Source organism: Pollachius pollachius, assembly GCF_949987615.1.
Source record: "Pollachius pollachius genome assembly, chromosome: 9".
In the NCBI taxonomy this organism is placed as follows: Eukaryota; Metazoa; Chordata; class Actinopteri; order Gadiformes; family Gadidae; genus Pollachius; species Pollachius pollachius.
Window position 1 is genome coordinate 23,901,080 of NC_136942.1, and position 6,043 is coordinate 23,907,122.

Genomic DNA, 6,043 nt, shown 5'->3' on the forward strand with positions numbered 1-6,043 from the left:
TGCAGTAGGTCACTCTATAGGACTAAACCAGGTGCAGTAGGTCACTCTGTAGGACTAAACCAGGTGCAGTAGGTCACTCTATAGGACTAAACCAGGTGCAGTAGGTCACTCTGTAGGACTAAACCAGGTGCAGTAGGTCACTCTAGGACTAAACCAGGTGCAGTAGGTCACTCTGTAGGACTAAACCAGGTGCAGTAGGTCACTCTGTAGGACTAAACCAGGTGCAGTAGGTCACTCTATAGGACTAAACCAGGTGCAGTAGGTCACTCTAGGACTAAACCAGGTGCAGTAGGTCACTCTGTAGGACTAAACCAGGTGCAGTAGGTCACTCTGTAGGACTAAACCAGGTGCAGTAGGTCACTCTGTAGGACTAAACCAGGTGCAGTAGGTCACTCTATAGGACTAAACCAGGTGCAGTAGGTCACTCTGTAGGACTAAACCAGGTGCAGTAGGTCACTCTGTAGGACTAAACCAGGTGCAGTAGGTCACTCTGTAGGACTAAACCAGGTGCAGTAGGTCACTCTGTAGGACTAAACCAGGTGCAGTAGGTCACTCTATGGACTAAACCAGGTGCAGTAGGTCACTCTATAGGACTAAACCAGGTGCAGTAGGTCACTCTGTAGGACTAAACCAGGTGCAGTAGGTCACTCTAGGACTAAACCAGGTGCAGTAGGTCACTCTAGGACTAAACCAGGTGCAGTAGGTCACTCTGTAGGACTAAACCAGGTGCAGTAGGTCACTCTAGGACTAAACCAGGTGCAGTAGGTCACTCTAGGACTAAACCAGGTGCAGTAGGTCACTCTAGGACTAAACCAGGTGCAGTAGGTCACTCTGTAGGACTAAACCAGGTGCAGTAGGTCACTCTATAGGACTAAACCAGGTGCAGTAGGTCACTCTATAGGACTAAACCAGGTGCAGTAGGTCACTCTGTAGGACTAAACCAGGTGCAGTAGGTCACTCTGTAGGACTAAACCAGGTGCAGTAGGTCACTCTAGGACTAAACCAGGTGCAGTAGGTCACTCTGTAGGACTAAACCAGGTGCAGTAGGTCACTCTAGGACTAAACCAGGTGCAGTAGGTCACTCTAGGACTAAACCAGGTGCAGTAGGTCACTCTAGGACTAAACCAGGTGCAGTAGGTCACTCTAGGACTAAACCAGGTGCAGTAGGTCACTCTGTAGGACTAAACCAGGTGCAGTAGGTCACTCTGTAGGACTAAACCAGGTGCAGTAGGTCACTCTAGGACTAAACCAGGTGCAGTAGGTCACTCTATAGGACTAAACCAGGTGCAGTAGGTCACTCTATAGGACTAAACCAGGTGCAGTAGGTCACTCTGTAGGACTAAACCAGGTGCAGTAGGTCACTCTATAGGACTAAACCAGGTGCAGTAGGTCACTCTATAGGACTAAACCAGGTGCAGTAGGTCACTCTGTAGGACTAAACCAGGTGCAGTAGGTCACTCTGTAGGACTAAACCAGGTGCAGTAGGTCACTCTGTAGGACTAAACCAGGTGCAGTAGGTCACTCTGTAGGACTAAACCAGGTGCAGTAGGTCACTCTGTAGGACTAAACCAGGTGCAGTAGGTCACTCTATAGGACTAAACCAGGTGCAGTAGGTCACTCTATGGACTAAACCAGGTGCAGTAGGTCACTCTGTAGGACTAAACCAGGTGCAGTAGGTCACTCTGTAGGACTAAACCAGGTGCAGTAGGTCACTCTGTAGGACTAAACCAGGTGCAGTAGGTCACTCTATAGGACTAAACCAGGTGCAGTAGGTCACTCTATGGACTAAACCAGGTGCAGTAGGTCACTCTGTAGGACTAAACCAGGTGCAGTAGGTCACTCTATAGGACTAAACCAGGTGCAGTAGGTCACTCTATAGGACTAAACCAGGTGCAGTAGGTCACTCTATAGGACTAAACCAGGTGCAGTAGGTCACTCTAGGACTAAACCAGGTGCAGTAGGTCACTCTAGGACTAAACCAGGTGCAGTAGGTCACTCTACTAGACACTCTACTTCCAGTTAAAATGTTGCTTTAAATCATTCCATTTGAAAAAGCTCAACACACACATTTAAAACCTGGCAATCTGTGAGGAACAGGATCAAACTGAACTGTGACCTGGACGGACAGGAACACACACCATTGTTCCACACCCAGATGTAAGGAACACGATCAATCTCAAGTGTGATCTGGACGGACAGGAACACACACGGTTAACACCCAAATGTGTTCAGCGCTCCTCTGGTTTGACAAATGTGCATAAATATGTCCATATCAGGTCAATACAGATGTTTTTACACCATTTCTACAGGCGCACACACACACACACACACACATTGTGTGCTGCTGTAATGTGGTCACCCCCTGTGTCTGAACGCTGTGTTTAAGCTGTACAAAGAGAGCAACAAACACGCCTTTGATTCCACAATTTGAGGCTGATTGAAAACAATGAAGAAGAAAGTCTGCAGAAGGCATATGATCTTTTATTCATGTTTTAATCATCCAAATAATCCTCACTTGGAAACCAAACGCAATTCTCCCTTAGCGTACAATTGAGGACTGAAAAACTCAAAGGCTTGCGCACATAAACATTGCCTTGTTGTTTTTGTGTTTCATTAAGGATAATAATAGTGAGAATAATCATAGCAACCAATATTCCACAGAAACATACTGACCAGAAACCTTCCTCCTAAACTTCTGGTTCGAGCCGGTAACTGTGGAGGGGGGGGGCAGGAGGTGACAGGCCCCTGCTCCTGGAGGGCCCCATCAGGAGGTGACAGGCCTCTGCTCCTGGAGGGCCCCATCAGGAGGTAACAGGCCCCTGCTCCTGGAGGGGCCCATCAGGAGGTGACAGGCCTCTGCTCCTGGAGGGGCCCAGCAGGAGGTGACAGGCCTCTGCTCCTGGAGGGCCCCATCAGGAGGTGACAGGCCTCTGCTCCTGGAGGGGCCCAGCAGGAGGTGACAGGCCTCTGCTCCTGGAGGGGCCCAGCAGGAGGTGACAGGCCTCTGCTCCTGGAGGGGCCCAGCAGGAGGTGACAGGCCTCTGCTCCTGGAGGGCCCCATCAGGAGGTGACAGGCCTCTGCTCCTGGAGGGCCCCATCAGGAGGTGACAGGCCTCTGCTCCTGGAGGGGCCCGGCAGGAGGTGACAGGCCTCTGCTCCTGGAGGGCCCCATCAGGAGGTGACAGGCCTCTGCTCCTGGAGGGGCCCAGCAGGAGGTGACAGGCCTCTGCTCCTGGAGGGGCCCAGCAGGAGGTGACAGGCCTCTGCTCCTGGAGGGGCCCAGCAGGAGGTGACAGGCCTCTGCTCCTGGAGGGGCCCATCAGGAGGTAACAGGCCTCTGCTCCTGGAGGGGCCCAGCAGGAGGTAACAGGCCTCTGCTCCTGGAGGGGCCCAGCAGGAGGTGACAGGCCTCTGCTCCTGGAGGGGCCCAGCAGGAGGTGACAGGCCTCTGCTCCTGGAGGGGCCCAGCAGGAGGTGACAGGCCTCTGCTCCTGGAGGGGCCCAGCAGGAGGTAACAGGCCTCTGCTCCTGGAGGGGCCCAGCAGGAGGTAACAGGCCTGGGCTCCTGGAGGGGCCCAGCAGGAGGTGACAGGCCTCTGCTCCTGGAGGGGCCCAGCAGGAGGTAACAGGCCTGGGCTCCTCCTTCTCTTTTATTGTTGTTCTAGAGCCCGACGCCGGATCAGAGCCCGTCTCAACACGTTCCGTCTGAAGAACCGGTTCTTCAGTCGAGTCCCTCGCTCCTTTAGACCGTTGAGATCCGTTCGTTCCTCCCCCCGTTCCACACACACACACACACACACACACACACGCACGCACATGCACGCAAACACACAATGACTGCCACTCATCTGCAGATGTCCATGCATACACCTGGTGCATGATGGGTAACCAGAGGGAAGTTAGGTGATGCGGGCTGTTGGATGGCCTGCAAGTTGCCGTGAAACACAAAGTTCACACACACACACACACACACATACACATACACACACACACGCACATGTAATCATAACCTAACAATCAAACATGCTTTTCCCATGCATTATTGCATAACCACAAAAAATGAGATACATATTCCTGACAAGCCAAGACTTTGGTGCTGAGTGATCCAACATGATATCCGCCTGTCAAACTTGGAGAGCCGTTTTAAATGAAGTGTCTCCTCATTCAGAGTACAACACCTTCAACAGCTCATTCTGCTGCATTCTGTCATTCATATCCCTCATGAACCCTCAGGAAGCCTCAAACCGAGGAGGAGCTGCTAATAACAAACTGATATCAACTGAGAGCTACATCAACATCGAAAAGTGACACAACCAAGCAAGCCGTGGTGATGATCTGTGGCTCTCGGGCTCAGGTACACACAGAGGACACTCCACCAACACAGGGCTTTGTGTGTCGCTGTTCACCCACACACAGCAGCTAGGAGGAGCGCCGGAGAGAGACCCCTTCCTGTCCACACAACACATCATGGAGGGCATGGAGCTCATCCAGATACACTGTCAGCCACAGCTGGTCGCTGAAAGGACACACACACACACAAACAAACTGGAACGCACACACTCGACGCACACTGACACGGACACAACAACACAAATACGGACACACATGTATGCCTGCACGCACGCACTTTCACACACATGCACTCGCCATCACACGTAGTCAGAGAAAAATATGTCTTCCGTACAAACACTGCTAAATGCGCACATACACACACACACACACACACACACACACACACACACAAAACCACCCACATACATTTAAGAAGCTGAGGAAGTAAAAGTCCTATGTTTGTGTTGTTTGAATCCATTCAGACACAACTCCGTCGGGGGGGCTACACCCAAACTCCTCCGTCAGGGTGGGTACACACACACCTCCGTCAGGGGGCTACGTCCAAAATCCTCTATCAGGGTGGGTTCACACACAGCTCCGTCAGGGGGCTACACCCAAACTCCTCCGTCGGGGTGGGTTCACACACAGCTCCGTCAGGGTGGGTTCACACACACCTCCGTCAGGGTGGGTTCACACACAGCTCCGTGGGGGTGGGTTCACACACACCTCCGTCAGGGTGGGTTCACACACCTCCGCCCGTGGGCTGTGTTTGGCTGGTGTCCCCAGGGTGGGACCAGGTAGGGGATGTTGACTCTCTGCTATCCACACAAACGGCGGTGGAACATTACAGCGGATAAGTGGCTGTGCGTTCCCTCCCATAGTCAGTGGGTGACATATTGTTTAAGCAGAGGGTGGGGACAGTGGAGGTGTGCAGGGCGGGGACGGGGGGGTATGTAAGTCCAGACCTCGCCCCTCGCCCTGCGCTAAGAGTCCCGGATAACATTCTGCCACTCCATTGTCCCGCCCCGCCCAGACAAAGCCTTCACCGCTGTGCAAACACAGCCACTCGCAAGGGTTGTGAAAACAAGAGGTGTATGGCGAAGGACACTAGATCTCATCTGTTAAGGGAGCCCTGCCTGAACACAGCGTGACAGAGAAGGAAGGACATCCGTGTCAGGGAAGCAGCCGGAAGAGAAAATAAAGACCTGTGTCTTCTGAACCAAAGTAATTAATGCCTGAGGAGGAACCAGGAGAGGTGGAGCCCATGAACACCAAACTGGCCGCTGACTCACAATCAGAGAAAATAGATTTGGTTCAAGAGTTTCAAAGTAGTCCTGCGACCTCCACCAAATCAGACACTAACTGATGTGTTTCCAGTCGATGCCCTCTTCCAATAAAGAGACAACCCGCCTTAGTGGGAGGTTAGTGTTGGTCATTGGGACTCCATGACATCGTCTCTGTAGCAGAAACATGGCCGTCCACAGGCCTCGTCGGCCAGGGTAAGAAGCCTGCTCCCTACAGGCTCTGGCCCTCATGAGGAGGAGTGAGGAGGGAGGAGGAGAGAGGAGGGGTGAGGAGGGAGGAGGAGGGGTGAGGAGAGAGGAGGAGGGGTGAGGAGAGAGGAGGAGGGGTGAGGAGGGAGGAGGAGGGGTGAGGAGAGAGGAGGAGGGGTGAGGAGGGAGGAGGAGGGGTGAGGAGGGAGGAGGAGGGG

At 52.9% G+C, this 6,043-nt stretch overlaps 1 protein-coding gene across 1 annotated transcript in view; it reads right to left on the reverse strand.

The window, feature by feature from the left end:
• LOC307080743 (transcription factor Sox-6-like) overlaps nucleotides 1-6,043 on the reverse strand; it is a gene marked incomplete at its 3' end in the record, with an annotated part of 62,175 nt that overhangs the window by 42,592 nt on the left and 13,540 nt on the right. The window lies entirely within an intron of this gene.